Source organism: Mobula birostris, chromosome 30, assembly GCF_030028105.1.
Source record: "Mobula birostris isolate sMobBir1 chromosome 30, sMobBir1.hap1, whole genome shotgun sequence".
In the NCBI taxonomy this organism is placed as follows: Eukaryota; Metazoa; Chordata; class Chondrichthyes; order Myliobatiformes; family Myliobatidae; genus Mobula; species Mobula birostris.
In genome coordinates this window covers 8,983,728-9,000,296 of record NC_092399.1, presented here as the reverse complement: position 1 = coordinate 9,000,296, position 16,569 = coordinate 8,983,728, and the positions used below count along the sequence as shown (strand labels likewise).

The window sequence follows — 16,569 nt, the reverse complement described above, 5'->3', positions numbered from 1 at the left end:
CTGGGTTGTCTCCTGTGATGAAAGATGTGATTTCAGTAGGAAGCAGAGAGCTAAGGACCCGTCTGGGAATGCCAGACTAAGTGCTGCCTTGTGCACAGAAAACAGGCCAACCACTGTGAAATTGTAATGATGCTAACTTTGGTTTGAACACTAAATACCAGCATAGATACTTATCCAAGGTATTTTGTGATGTCTCGGACCAAACATAATGATGCCAACATTTATTTGAACACCAAGTACCAGCATAGATATATATCCAAGGTATTTTGTGATGTCTCGGACAACCCTTGGTCTTGTATGCTAGACATATTATTCATGTGGAAAAACCTAGTCCAATCAACATTTTCATGACTCGGTAAAATGGCAGCTCTGGTCCATGTCAAGAAATATAATTTAACCTATTATAAATTAAACACTGATCTGGTACTGTGTGGTCTGATCTGGTTTCCAAAAAGGAAAAAAAACACATCTCAATTTTCTCAATAGCTGTGCCACCTCCAAAAAAAAATTAATTCAGGTTTAGAACCTTGCTTTAGGCAGAAACTATCAGTTATGCCTTTGATATTCAGATTTGGCTTCTGCATTCGTGACCAGTTCCAGCTCTCTGCCCAGCTTGGGATGAATTATTTGTGCTTTCAATGTAGCATCAGTGGATGCTGCATTTCCTGACACATTTTCTTTAGGATTAAAGCTTAAACTAAGACCCATGTCCTTTCATAGATAATATAAGATCCTTCATGCATAATTCGAATACCATGGTAAGGATGATTTCTCTAGGTGTTCTCACCAACAGTTACACTTAAGCTGATACTAAGACAGCTCTTCTTTCAGTTAGCCCTGACGAAGGGTCTCGGCCCAAAACGTTGACTGTATCTCTTCCTAGAGTTGCTGCCTGGCCTGCTGCATTCACCAGCAACTTTTATGTGTGTTACTAAGACAGATGTACTGGCACATTGCTAATTATAAGAAATTGCCAAGTGCAAAATTGGATGTTGTGTTTCATACATTTAAGAATCAGAATCTGCTTTAGTACCCCTGACTGTCACCTGAGGGTTGGCTTCCTTGCGGGTCGAAAGCCACTTCCGCCATGTTGGTCATTAATTGGCTGGTTTAAAAGTTGCGGCAGCTTTTTCGCATTGGTTGTATTGTGTGTCACAGCACCAGTGTCCAGCTTCAAGCACCTCAGAGGTATAAGAATAGTGCATGCAGGAGGCTCGGACTCGTTACCATCATGGAAGTGACCAGGTGCGCACTCTTAGCTAAGTATCGACTTGTTGAATACTTAGTTTTGAGGTTTGTGTAACTTGGGGAACTCAGATGTTTGGTCGAATCTTTTACTGTTTGTAAATACTTTATACTTTATTGTCGCCAAACAATTGATACTAGAACGTACAATCATCACAGCGATATTTGATTCTGCGCTTCCCGCTCCCTGGATTACAAATCGCTAGCAAATATTAAAAAATTTAAATTATAAATCATAAATAAAAAAATGGAAAGAAAGGTAGTGCAAAAAAACCGAGAGGCAGGCCCAGATATTTGGAGGGTACGGCCCAGATCTGGGTCAGGATCTGTTCAGCAGTCTTATCGCAGATGGAAAGAAGCTGTTCCCAAATCTGGCCGTATGAGTCTTCAAGCTCCTGAGCCTTCTCCAGGAGGGAGGAGGGACAAAAAGTGTAAATAAATAAGTAAATGTTTAATATGCTTATTCATAATTAGTGTCTTCTGTCTCACTCACCAGACCCATGAACCTGCTTTCACGTTACACTGACGTACATCGTGAAATTTGTTGTTTTGCGGCAGCAGTACCGTGCAATACATAAAAACTTACTATAAATTACAATAAGGAATATATATATACATATATACATACACACACAGTACTGTGAAACACGTAAAAAAAATCTGTAAAGCAAAGATGCTTTCAAATATGATGAAATGAAAAGTTTCTAAATATCAAAGAATTACTAAGAAGAGCAGAAAACTGAAAAAATTATATCAATATTTGGTGTGTCCACCCTTTGCTTTTCAAACTGCGTCAATTCTCTCAGGTACATTGTCATGCAACTTTCTGAAATGGGCTATAGACTACTAAGTTCAAGTTTAGTTGTTATTCAATCATACATGAATACTCATGAACACAGCCAAACGAAACAGCGTTACTCCAGGCCAAGGTGCAAAACATAGTACCAACAGTCATACACAGCACAGAGCACATATAAGATATAAGTAAAATATAATTACACAAAAAATATAGTCTAATACCCTGAGTCCATGAACGCTGCAGCAGTCTGCAGTCGAACACAATACCACTTGTCATCCGCTGAGTGAACACCGGGGGGGCAGCACCAACACCAGCATGGATGCCAGTCCTCACCGTCTCTGGTGGAGTGCACTGGCTCCAATGCCTCTCTCCTGGGCCGCTGTAATCAGCTGACACTGCAACTTGAGACCTAGTCCTTACTATGACCGAGGCCACGCAGCTCCCCTGCCCGTCTGCCCCAGCCGCCCGCCAACAAATCGGTGAAAAGGACTGGCACCACTCCACATTAAAAACAGCCAATAGGGTGTTGCGAACACAAGAAAAGTGACTAAGATGATCACTTGCTATTAAACTGCACACTGCCTTCACGCTCTGACTCCTCTGACGCAGGCAGCAGCACAATCCGCACTAAGTCCAGCTCCTTCAGTTTCTCCACCAACGAGCAACTCGCTGATGGGGTAGACCTGCGGTACCTCAAGTTCCTAATGTCCAGAATGGTCTTGCAATTGTAAAAACATACATTGATAAAGGACAATAGAAGCCGCTGTGAAATAATGCATCAGCATCTTACCGATTCCTTGTACCTAGCAATAGAGAAAACTCTTAGTCCTTTATTTTGCTGTCAGCTTGTTATAGACTCCAGTCAAACTAGCCAGACAAATTACAAGATTCTCTGTGGCTACCTACTCAACCTGGATCATGTCATGTAAACAGTACACAACTCTATTCTGCAATGGCTAAGCAAAAAAAAATGTGTCAAACTTATAGGCTGGAGAACTCTTTCAATGTTACAACAATATCTCCAATGTTTTTCCATTAAGTCAGATTATAACTCAAATATTGTTGGCTGAAGTAATCCTTCAATCCTGTACCACTTCTGTGAAGGCAACACTTTTGCCTACAGGGTCTAGCAGATCAGTAAGTGAGCTGGGCCTCAGAACCCAATGCTCTTATAAAAACAGGTTTCACTCACTCTCTCTCTGCAGATCCCCACCACCCAGGTCATGCTGTCAACCATCAGGCTCTTGAACCAAAGGGGAGAACTTCACTTGCCCCATCACTGAAACGTTCCCAAAATCTATGGACTCAAGTTCAGGGACTTTTCATCTCAAGTTCTCAAAACTTATTGCTAATTATTTATATTTGCATTTGTACAGTTTGTTATCTTCTGCACTCTGGTTGAATGGGAAGTCTTTCATTGGTACTGTTATAGTTATTAGTCTATAGATTTGTTGAGTATGCCCACAAGAAAATGAATATCAAGGTTGTATATGGTGACTTAAATGTACTTTAATAATAAAACTTACTTTAAACTTTTTAAACAGTGTTCAATGCCTGTGTATCCTGAATATAATTTTTCACCTTTGGTGTATTGTTAGAAGAACATGTCCATCCCTTCAATGTGGGCAGCGGTAAATGACTCACACACTTGGTGAACAGCCCAAACCAGGCAATAGATCAGCTGCCTTTATTATTATTTTTCCTGATAAACCATAAAACGTCTGCACTATCTCATGTAATACTCCTAAAGTCAAGTCTTTTAGAACACTACAGCACAGAAACATGCCCTTTGGCCCATCTAGTCCACGCCCAGCCATGTAAACTGCATAGGCCCATTGAACTGCACGTGGACCACAACCCTCCTTACCCCTCCCAACCATGTACTCATCCAAATTTCTCTTAAATGTTGAAATTGACCCTGCATTCACCACTTGCGCTGGCAGCTTGTTCCACACTCACACCACCCTCTAAGTGAAGAAGTTCCCCCTATGCTCCCCTTAAACATTTCACCTTTCACCCTTAACCCATGATCTCTAGTTCTAGTCTCACCCAACCCTAATGGAAAAAGCCTGCTTGCATTTACCCTGTCTATACCCCTCATAATTTTGCATATCTCTATCAAATCTCCCTTCTATCTTCTATGTTCTAGGGAATAAAGTCCGAACCTATTCAAACTTTCCATATAACTCAGGTCCTCATGTCCCAGCAATCTCTGTACACTTTCACCTTAATACATCTTTCCTGTAGGTAGGTGACCAAAACTGCACACAATGCTCCAAATTAGACCTCACCAATGTCTTGTACAACTGCAACATAACATCCCATCTGCTGTACTCAATACATTGATTTACAAAGGCCAATATACCAAAAGCTTTCTTTACAACCATATCTACCCGTGACACTTCTTTCAAGGAATTAGGGATCTATATTCCCAGATTGCTCTGTTCTACCATACTCCCCAGTGCTCTATTGCTCACTGTGTAAGACCTACCCTGGTTGGTCCTCCCAAAGTGCACCACCTCACACTCGTCTGCATTAAATACCATATGCCAGTTTTTCAGCCCATTTCACCAGCTGGTCCAGATCGCATTGCAAGCTTTCTCACTGTCCACTACACCCCCAATCTTGGTGTTGTCCAAAAAGTTGCTGAACCAGTTTACCACACTGCATCCGGATCGTTGATACAGGTGACAAACAACAACATACCAAGCACTGATCCCTGCGGCTCACCACTAGTCACAGGCCTCCAGTCAGAGAAGCAACCATCTATTACCACTCTCTGGCTTCTCCCTCAAAGACAATGTATAATCCAATTTACTACCTCATCCTGAATGCCAAGGGACTAAGTCTTCCTGACCAGTCTCCCATGTGGGACCTTGCCAAATACCTTGTTCAAGTCCATGTAGACAACATCCACTTCCTTACCCTTCATCAACTTTCCTGGTAACTTCTTTGATAAAATCATTAAGATTTGTTAAACATGACCTAACCATGCACAAATCCATGTTGACTATCCCTAATCAGTCCCTCTCTATCCAATTACTTATATATCCTTTTCCTTAGCATACCTTATAATAATTTCCCCACTACTTATGTCAGGCTCACTGGCCTATAGTTTCTTGTTTTTTTTTCTTAGAGCTCCTTTCTTAAACAACATAACAACATTAGCTGTCCTCCAATCCCCCAGCACCTCACCTGTGGATAAGGGTGTTTTAAATATCTCTGCCAGGGACCCTGCAATTTCTGCATTAGCTTCCCACAGGGTCAAAGGGAACATATTGCCAGATCCTGGGGATTTGTCCACATTCATTTGCCTCAAGACAGCAAACTCCTCCTCCTCTGTAATCTGTATACGGTCTATGACCTTGCTACTGCACGGCATGACATCTATAGACTCTGTGTACACCTCCCAAGTAAATACAGAAGCCCCATCTCTTTCAACTCCACATGTAGATTACCACTCGGTCTTCCAGAGGACCAATTTTGTCCCTTTCTACCCCTTTGCTCTTAACATATCTGTAGGAGCCCTTGGGATTCTCCTTCAGCTTGTCTGCTAGAGCAACCTCATGCCTTCTTTTCACCCCCAATTTCCTTCTTAAGTGTCTTTTTGCATTTCTTATACTCCTAAATGTAACTCATTTGTTCCTGCCTGCCTATATCTGCTATGCACGTCCTTCTTTTTCTTAACCAGGGCTTCAATATCTCTGGAAAACTTTCTCCATGCTGTAGCCAAAGCAGAAGTCTTTTGTCACTGACAGATTTTTCAACACAATATACCATGGAATTTTTTAACACCAGCATCTTTTATCTTCATGACTGTAGAACCACAAGGTCTGAAGATTAATCAGTAGTGCTTAGTAGGTGCAACAAAATGTTTCATCAAATTTCCATCTTTTCTGTATCGCAGATATAAGTAAATTATTGTGATAATTCTTGTCACCAATTTTGTTTTGGAAGTGGATGTGAGCCAATATTGTAGTTCTTATAAATTTGAATTAAAATTGCCATAAGACCATAAGATATAGGAGCAGATTTAGGCCATTTGCCCAATGAGTCTACTCCACCATTTCATTATGGCGGATCCAATTTTCCTCTCAGCCCCAATCTCTTGCCTTCTCCCCATATCCCTTCATGCCCTGACCAATCAAGAATCTATCGACTTCTGCCTTAAAGATACATAAAGGCTTGGCCTCCACAGCTGCCTGTGACAAAGAATTCCACAGGTTCGCCACTATCTGGCTAAAGAAATTCCTCCTCATCTCCGTTCTAAAGGGATGCCCCTCTGTTCTGAAGTTGTTTCCTCTGGTCTTAGACTCTCCCACCATAGGAAACATCCTCTCTACGTCCGCTCTATCAAGGTCTTTCACCAATCAATAGGTTTCAATGAGGTCACCCTCATTCTTCTGAATTCTAGTGAATACAGGCCCAGAGCCATCAGACACTCTTCATACGATAAGCCATTCAATCCTGGAATGATTTTCGTGAACTTCCTTTGAACCCTCTCCAGTTTCAGCACGTCCTTTCTAAGATAAGGGGCCCAGACCTGCTCACAATATTCCAAGTGAGGCTTCACCAGTGCTTTATAAAGTCTCAACATTACATCCTTGCTTTCATATTCTAGTCCTCTTGAAATGAATGCTAACATCACATTTGCCTTCCTCACCACTGATTCAAACTGCAAATTAACCTTTAGGAAATCTTGCACAAGGACTCCCAAATCCCTTTGCACCTCAGTTTTTCGTATTTTCTCTCCATTTAGAAAATAGTCAACCCTTTCATTTCTTCTATCAAGTTTATGACCATACACTTCCTAACACTGTATTCCATCTGCCATTTCTTTGCCCAGTCTCCTAAACTATCTAAATCCTTCTGTAGCCTCTCTGCTTCCTCAAGAGTACCTGCCCCTCCACCCATCTTCATATCGTCTGCAACAAAGCCATCAATTTCTTAATTCAAACCATTGACATATAGTGTAAAAAGATTCAGCCCCAACACATAACCTCTGGGAAATATTGGGAACATTGTAACATCATTATGAACTGAGAACTAAAAGCCATGAGGATTTATCACATTATAGATTCTCTTGGTCTGTGTAGATAAAAACATACCACAGAATCCTCGGTACCATGTGAGTGAGGTTTACCACCTCTAAACCTATGAGAGTCTGTGAACCGCTCACATCGGTAAGCCCACTCTACCTGTATCCTGCCTCGACTGTCATTTTCTCTCTTTTTATGTGCCTCCCAGGAGATTTCTTGGTTTACAGAGTGTCCATCGTGTATGATGTAATAAAACTGGTTTGAGTTGATCAAGGTCTATATATACACTTCAGCAGGTACACGTGCTTGTTAATGCAGGTATCTAATCAGCCAATCATGTGGCAGCAACTCCACGCATAAAGGCATGTAGATGCGATAAAGAGGTTCAGTTGTTGTCCAGACCAAACATCAGAATGGGGAAGAAGTGTGATCTCAGTGACTTTGACCATGGAATGATTGTTGATGCCAGACAGGGTGGTTTGAGTATTTTAGAAACCTGGTATTTTCACACACAACAGTGTCTAGAGTTTACAGGGAATGGTCCGAGAAACAAAAAAAATCCAGTGAGCAGCAAATGCCTTGTTAATGAGAGAGGTCAGAGAAGAAAGGCCAGACAGGTTCAAGCTGACCGGAAGTCAACAGTAGCTCAAATAACCATGCACTACAACAGAGATCCGAAGACACACTACAATAAGAATTGAAAAAGGTAAACAGAACTCGGATCCACGGCACCCACTACATCATCATGTGCCAGTTTCCACCCGTCTAAAATCGAGGAGAAGCTTTGCTACAGTGGAGGAACAACCGCACAGAACATCCCCCCAAACATACAGGACTGACCTCTGGTGACAAACAGAAGCCAGAACCCCACCAAACAATACAGCGCCAGACCCCACAGAAACGTTACCAGACGGGGCACTGCTTGACAGACGGAAGTGGTGCACTCTCAACAGAGCGAGAGCGGGAGTTTGTAGGATGGGAGACAATGTGGTGAAGTGGGGTTTAAAGACCAGCGAATCCTGTGAGTGTGGCGAAAGGGTGCAGAACATTGAACACGTTCTGCGCAGCTGCCCACTCTCACCTGATTCAGCTGACACAGACCTGCTCAACATCAACCAAACAACACTAGAGTGGCTGTCTGGTGTGACAAGCTATGACGATGACTACAACTGTGACGTGCAGAAGAGCATCTCTGAATGCATAACACATCAAACCTTGAAGTGGATGGGCTGCAGCAGCAGAAGATCATGAACGTACACTCACTGGCCCCTTTATTGGGTACAGGAGGTATCCAATAAAGTGGGCACTGAATGTATATTTAAGCAAGTCCCCAGCAATAGATTTTTCACCTGCCCAATACCAGTTTTTTGGGATTAACCATTCATTGTTGAATCAATGGTTCTCATTTCCATTATGACAATGAAACTACAGCACTTTCTGTAACACTTTTCTTCCTAACCTTTTTTTTATGCCATGGACCCCCCCATTAACTGAAGGGTCTATGGACCCCTGCCTTAAAGGATATGAATCAGAAGTTCACGTCTATTTCCTGTTTCTATCATGTCCTTACCCAAATTTAATAAAAATCAAATTTAATTTTATTGTCCTAAGTTCCTGAAGTGGTATAGACACCATAGAGAATGCACAATGGAAGCAGGTTTGCCTTCCAGTCAACTGGTTTATTTGTTTTACGTTTTGTAGGGTAAAATGGTTGTTATTGTGTTTTTCACTGATTCCTAGCTAACTTATTTGATTTCCCTTTTAATTGGAAGGGAAATTATAACCATCTGCTTTATTGTGTGGAATCCGGTGTCTTGCCAAAAATGTGACATGGCTGCGTTAATCTGGAAATTGCTGTTGTAGGAACTGCAGGTGCCTCTGGTAAACTGAAGCAGACATTGTGGCAAGCAGATCCAACACGCGATGAAATCAAAATGTTTAGTCATGGAGAGATTTCCTTTCCTCAGCAAGAACACAGAGACTAAACTAATACCAGACAGTTCAGGCCTCAATAATTTGAACCATGTTATTCCTTCCTGAAGAACTTGTTATCCGTGATTAAAATATTAGTATGGGTAAACGTCTGTGAAAGGAATCATCTAAATCTCCTTGAGAACTGTTCACTTATACATTGAAGATACCCCAAAAAGCTTTCAGAGATTAAATCTGATGTTCCGTCAGATTATTTCATATCATCAAGAACCCCCACCATCCAGACCATGCTCTCTTCTTACTGATGCCATCGGGCCGAAGGTACAGGAGCTGTAGGCCTCACACCATCAGGTTCAGGGACAGCTATCACCCTTTCGCCATCAGGCTCCTGAACCAGAGTCACTCATCTCAACGTTGAACTGATTCCACAAACTACGGACTCTCTTTTAAGAACTCTACAACTCACGTTCTCAATATTATTTGTGATTTATTTATTATTATTATTATTATTAATTTTCCCTTTGTATTTGCACAGTTTGTCATCTTTTGCACTAAAAGTAGCTCACAATGGTTGTTTGTTCATCTTTGTGCAGTTTTACATTGATACTATTGTGTTTCTTTGTATCTACTCTGAATGCCTGAAAGAAAATAAATCTCAGAGTAGTAGACAATAGACAATTGGTGCAGGAGTAGGTCATTCGGCCCTTTGAGCCAGCACCGCCATTCATTGTGATCATGGCTGATCATCCACAATCAGTACCCCATTCCTGCCTTCTCCCCATATCCCTTGACTCCGCTATCATTAAGAGCTCTATCTAATTCTTTCTTGAAAGCATCCAGAGAATTGGCCTCCGCTGCCTTCTGAGGCAGAGCATTCCACAGATCCACAACTCTCTGGGTGAAAAAGTTTTTCCTCAAGTATATTGTGACAGATACATACAGTACTTTGATAATAAATTTACTTGGAACTTTGAGAAGTTCTTCAAAGAAGGAAACTTGTCGGCCTTGTCCAGAGAGAGGGACCTATATGTGTTTGTCTCTGAGTGCTCCCTAAGATCGTCAATTAAATCAGTCAGTGGGAAGAGCCTGATTTCATAAGCGGCCAATGCAATCAAAAAGCATGAGGTAATAATTGGTGTAGACCAAGGATCCCTAACCTTTTGTAAGCTATAAATAGCATTAAGCAAGGGGTCCATGGACTCCAGTTTGGGAACCCCTGGTAAACATTTCTCAGTAGTTCTCCGTAAGGCAATAAGATATAGGAATCGAATTGGGCCATTTGGCCCATCAAGTCTGCTCCACCTTTTAATCATGGCTGATCCATTTCTCTCAGCCCCAATCTCCTGCTTCTCCCCCTATCCCTTCATGCTCTGACTAAACAAGAATCTATCAAACTCTGCCTTAGACATAGATGAAGCTTGGCCTCCACATCCTACAATTAGGTACCAAATAAAGCTTGGAATCACAACAACCAAGGTTAGCCGTAACATGATTTGAGAACAGGAAGCATATTTCATTTTCCTAAACCACTTGCAATAAAAATGTAGCAGGTTTGTACAACTAAAATAAAGCTGTTAAGTATTCCCTTGCAACAATGGCAGAATGGCAAACTTTTTGTTTCATAAATAGTAACAGCAAAGAAAAACATTTTGTATGTCCCCTGCAAGTTCCTAAATGGAGAGAGATCTCCGATGTAAACAGTTAAGCCACTTGGAGACTTACTGTGAGTCACTTCTGAAGTTAAAGCAAAAGCAAAAGTTGTCTCATAAGAGAAGTTTAACTGTTTTTGTCTGCTGATACTGCACAGCAAGATTTGTCACACATCCACCCAATGTTGAACAGCTCTGAAGTTGTTTTTCAGATCTGAGCACCATTAAAGTGAATTAACAACATGAGGCAAAGGCTCGTCTGTTACACCCGACACACACTCAAGTGCCTAATGTGGGGAGACTTGGCACAGATGACTTTATTTGAGACATTATCTCCATCTTATAAAATCCCAAATATGAAAATGCAGACTATTTAAAAATATTAAACACCAGAGGTTCTGCAGATGCTGGAAATCCGAAGCAACACAAAAAAAAAAGTGCTGGAGGAACTCAGCAGGCCAGGCAGCATCCATGGGAAAGAATAAACAGTTGACGTTTTGGACTGAGATCCTTCATCAGGACTGGAAAAGAAGGGGAAAGACACCAGAGTAAAAAGGTGGGGAAGTGGGACAGGAGGATGTCTAGAAGGTGGTAGGTGAAGCTGGGTGGGTAGGAAAGGTAAAGGGCTGGAGAGGGAGGGATCTGATAGGAGAGGGGATTGGACCATAGGAGAAACGGAAGGAGAAGGGGATCCTGGAGGAGGTGATAGGAAGGTTATTTAAAAATATTTAAACTTAAGTTCTATTTTGATAGATTTTTATACAATTCATTAAAATGTCACTTAGTTCAGTGCAAACAAAGTATAAATCTCAAGGGTAACTGAAAACCACATGAATTTTAATAAACTTCAATCATTTTAATACAAAGATGTAGCTGGGTCTGGAGGACCTGAGTTATGAGGAAAGATTGGATAGGTTAGGACTTTATTCCTTGGAACTTAGATGATTGAGAGGATAGAGAGGAGATTTGATGGAGGTATACGAAATAAGGGGTATAGATCGGGCAAATGCAAGCAGGCTTTTTCCACTGAGGTTGGATGGCAATGCAATCAGAGGTCAGGGGTTAGGGGTGAAATGTGCAAAGTTTGAGGAGTACATGAGGGGAAACTTCTTCACTCATGAGAGTGTGGAATGAGTTTCCAGCACAAGTGGCGCATGCAAGCTCAATTTCAATGTTTAAGAGAAGTTTGGATTGGTACATGGAAGTTAAAGGTATGGAGGGCTATGGTCCCAATGCAGGTCGATGGGAGTAGGCCGTTTAAATGGTTCAGCATGGATTAATGGGCAAAGGGCCTGTTTCTGTGCTGTACTTTTCTATGACTCTATGTCTCTAAAACTTTATTGATTTTGCAAGTGTGAAGTTGAAAGCATTTGCTAAATCCTCTGACTGCTTACAAAAAGAAACACCCTGCACAAATGGAATAATCAGGTTTAAGAATTCCTTAACCAAGATCATAAACAGATGCAGATCAAGACTAACGTTTAGTTGATGTTCAGAGAGGTTGATTTGACTTTTATGGGCAAAGCCATTCAGCCCTACCATTTACTGGTATCTGAACTTCACCCTACTCACTAAAGATGATTTCCAACATCACTAGTGTAACAGCTATCAAAAACCACCCATTTGCCTTCCCCATTGACTATCATCTGTCCCAGGGGTTCCCAACCTCTTTTATCCCATGGATGTCTACTGTTAACTACATTAGCAAATTTGCCGATGACACAAAGCTGGGTGGCAGTGTGAAATGTGAGGAGGATGTTATGAGAATGCAGGGTGACTTGGACAGGCTGGGTGAGTGGGCAGATGCATGGCAGATGCAGTTTAATGTGGATAAATGTGAGGTTATCCACTTTGGTGGTAAAACGGGAAGGCAGATTATTATCTAAATGGAGTCAAGTTAGGAAAAGGGGAAGTACAACGAGATCTAGGTGTTCTTGTACATCAGTCACTGAAGGCAAGCATGCAAGTACAGCAGGCTGTGAAGAAAGCTAATGGCATGCTGGCCTTCATAACAAGGGGAATTGAGTACAAGAGCAAAGGGGTCCTTCTGCAGCAGTACAGGGCCCTGGTGAGACCACACCTGGAGTACTGGGTGCAGTTTTGGTCTCAAAATTTGAGGAAGGACATTCTTGCTATTGAGGGAGTGCAGCGTAGGTTTACAAGGTTAATTCCCTGGATGGCGGGACTGTCATATGTCGAAAGATTGGAGCGACTGGGCTTGTACACTCTGGAATTTACAAGGCTGAGAGGGGACCTTATTGAAACATATAAGATTATTAAGGGATTGGACATGCTGGAGGCAGGAAGCATGTTCCCGCTGATGGGTGAGTCCAGAACCAGAGGCCACAGTTTAAGAATAAGGGGTAGGCCATTTAGAACGGAGTTGAGGAAAAACTTTTTCACCCAGAGAGTGGTGGATGTATGGAATGCTCTGCCCCAGGAGGCTGTGGAGGCCAAGTCTCTGGATGCTTTCAAGAAAGAGAAGGATAGAGCTCTTAAAGATAGCGGAATCAAAGGTTATGGGGATAAGGCAGGAACTGGATACTGATTGTGGATGATCAGCCATGATCACAGTGAATGGCGGTGCTGGCTCGAAGGGCGGAATGGCCTACTCCTGCACCCATTGTCTATTGTCTATTGTTAACCGAGAAGTCCCTGGACCCCGGGTTGGGAACCCCTGATCTACCTCATTGATGTAAGAGTCACTGGTCCCCCTGCTGGGCTACGAGCCGCTTCTGAACCCACAAAAACGGGCTGGAAGAGAGTCATCCTCAATCCCAAGGAACTGCCTATGAGAAAGAAGACGAGTTGGGGTGACACAATGTACTGGGGGTCAACACAAGACAGTACACTCAGTTACACACTATGTACTTCAACCATGTGCAAACTAATGATTCATTTACTTGTGACATTAACTTCCTTCCTTTTATATTCTGTGCCCTAGCTAATGAAAGCAAATATGTTTATTGTCACCCTTATCCTTTTTTCAACCTCTGCTTCTGTTTTCAGGAATCTGTAGAAGTGTTTATCAGACAACATGTATAAAAGTTGCTGGTGAATGCAGCAGGCCAGGCAGCATCTCTAGGAAGAGGTACAGTCAACGTTTCAGGCCGAGACCCTTCGTCAGGACTAACTGAAGGAAGAGTGAGTAAGGGATTTGAAAGTTGGAGGGGGAGGGGGAGATCCAAAATGATAGGAGAAGACAGGAGGGGGAGGGATGGAGCCAAGAGCTGGACAGGTGATTGGCAAAAGGGGATACGAGAGGATCTTGGGACAGGAGGCCCAGGGAGAAGGAAAAGGGAGAGAGGGGAAGCCCAGAAGATGGGCAAGGGGTAGAGTAAGAGGGACAGAGGGAGAAAAAGGAGAGAGAGAGGAAAAAAAGTATATATAAATAAATAAATAATGGATAGGGTACGAGGGGGAGGTGGGGCATTAGTGGAAGTTAGAGAAGTCAACGTTCATGCCATCAGGTTGGAGTGTTTATCACTGTACTTTTCTTGAATAATTCCTAGGATTCCACCCCTTATTGTGTATACTCTAACATTATTTGTCCTCCAGAAATACATTGCCTCACAGTTCTTGGATGAATTCTGTCTGCCACTTCTCTGCCCAGCTTACCAATATTGTTCTGTAGTTGAGCACTGCCCTCCTTGTTATCAGCTACACCATGTTAGCAGGCTTACAAATCATGTCTCCTACATCTAAGCTCGTTAAGTGTTCAGGCAGCGAGTCTCCAGCGCAGAACGCCACTGGGCACTGGCTTCCACTCACAAAACCAGTCCTTGACCATTCCCCTCTGCCCCTCCCACCACCAAATACAGATCTTATTTGCCAAGTTGCCCTCTATCCACACAGCCTCTTACATCTTGGACCAGTCTCCTATATGGGATCTTGTTCAATCTTTACTGAAATCCAAGTAACTTATATCAACTACGGCAGCCTCGTACCAAGCCACTTACTCCTGGATATCAAATGGCCCTTCTGCATCTACAACTTACCAGTCTTTCATGAAGATACATACACATCAACGCAATTAAGTTTTGATACCTTCAAGTGTGGGGCTTCAACAATGTTGCCTTACTGACGTTTGGCAGACAACCAAGAAAATAACATCTGGATGTCCTGTGAAAGATTCGAAGATTCAAAATACATTTATTGTCAAAGTATGTAATGCAGTATACAACCCTGAGATTTGTCTTCCCTCAGGCAGCCAGTAGACAAAGAAGCACCATGAAACACGCTCAAAGAAAACATCAAACACCCAACCCAAGAACAAATCGTGCAAACGGTACAAGCCAAGCAAATATAAACATCAAACCGCAGAATCCTTGAAACAGTCTGGGAGTGTTCAGATTAGATCAGTTCAGTTCAATTTATCACTGTGCTGTTCGTTGACTGCAGGTTGCAGAGCCAGACCGCCCCGATCAAAATCACACAAAGGAGTAACCAGAAACACATCGTAACATGAGCTGCAGAGTCTCCAAAGAACAAGTCTAACCCGCAAAGCGCGCTAATCAAACCTTACCCAAGGCCGAAGAGTCCTAATATTCTGCCATGCATTATCAGTTTCTGGGCGCAAGATGGCTGGAGGAAGATTTGGATTTCAGCTCTAATTCCTGGGCAGGAAGGTCTGCACAAATGTCCTGATGTCCTGATACTGGATATTAGGGGTGAGTCAATACATGGCTAAAAGTTGTTAACCTACTGCCATTATATGGAAAATCATAATAACAATAGAAGAAAGCTGGGGAAAGCTATAAAGAACAAGGCAAGGACATGGTAACATTGCTTCTTTGCCACCATTCACTACAAAACCAAAGGACTGCAGGCCAAATGTTAAGCAGAAATTATATTAATTGGAAATAATGTTTCAGTGACTTTTATGCTGGTAGATAGTCTCCCTTACAAATCTGGCCAAGCGCCTGGGGTCAATTAATCACCACTGACAGTTTCTACTGCTGAACCCGTTTACAAGTCTCCACAGAACCTTAAAAAAAGATTGACCGGGTTTCACTGGGCACAAAGGAACACACAGTCACAGTTTTGAAACTTTTATGTGTACCCAGGGAGAGCATTCTAACTCGCTGCATCACCATCTGGTGTGGGGGTGTGGGGAGGGAGGGGCTACTGCACAGGATCAAAATAAGCTGATGACAGTTACAAACTTAGTCAGCTCCATCATGGGCACTGGCCTCCATAGTATCCAGGACATCTTCAAGGATCGGTGCCTCAAAAAGGTGGCGTCCATCATTAAGAACCCCATCACCCAGGTCATGCCTTGTTCTCATTTCTACTGTCAGGAAGGAGGAACAGATATCTAAAGGCACACACTCAACAATTCAGGAACAGCTCCTTCCCCTCTGCCATCCAATTTCTAAATGGACATCGAACCCATGAACACCACCTCACTACTTTTTTAGATCACACAGAGTTCTAGGATAACTAAGAATATCAACCTGACAAATAGTGTTGGTTGAGCACACCATGATAACTTATCACTTTAAACACACTGATTACTAAAACAGCAGAAAAAATGTGACATTTCTGCACACTATTGAATGGAAACTGAAGTATTCTGACAGGAGATAAGCTTTTTCTCAGCTCATCTTAGGAATGTGTGCTTCTCCATTGAATATCATTAACTTCCACATGAAATGTAGCGAAAACAGAACAGGGAACATAGATGAGTACAGGCCCTTCAGCCCACAATGTTGTGCTGTCCCTTTAACCAACTCCAAGAGCAATATAATACTTTCCTCCCACATGTCCCGAGAAACAAAACTAAGGTCACAGTTGGACGGTAAAAATTAATAGTTTGCTGTAGAGTTTGGGGATAGAACACTAGAACGAGGCTCACTCTGACACTTGAGCAGCTGCATTCCTTTTCCTTAAGGTATTCAATGTA

General features: G+C 42.3%; 1 protein-coding gene across 9 annotated transcripts in view; it reads right to left on the bottom strand.

The window, feature by feature from the left end:
- The window catches only part of col8a2 (collagen, type VIII, alpha 2), a 223,073-nt gene that overhangs the window by 17,430 nt on the left and 189,074 nt on the right, over positions 1 to 16,569 (bottom strand). Inside the window, exon 1 of one of the 9 annotated variants that reach the window (XM_072247129.1) lies at positions 14,712 to 14,768. The exons of 7 other annotated variants lie outside the window; for them this stretch is intronic. The gene's annotated coding sequence lies outside the window, so the exon portion shown is untranslated. Of the gene's footprint in view, positions 1 to 13,350; positions 13,419 to 14,711; positions 14,769 to 16,569 lie in introns of those variants that run through there. One more of the 9 variants, XM_072247128.1, reaches the window with a different exon arrangement.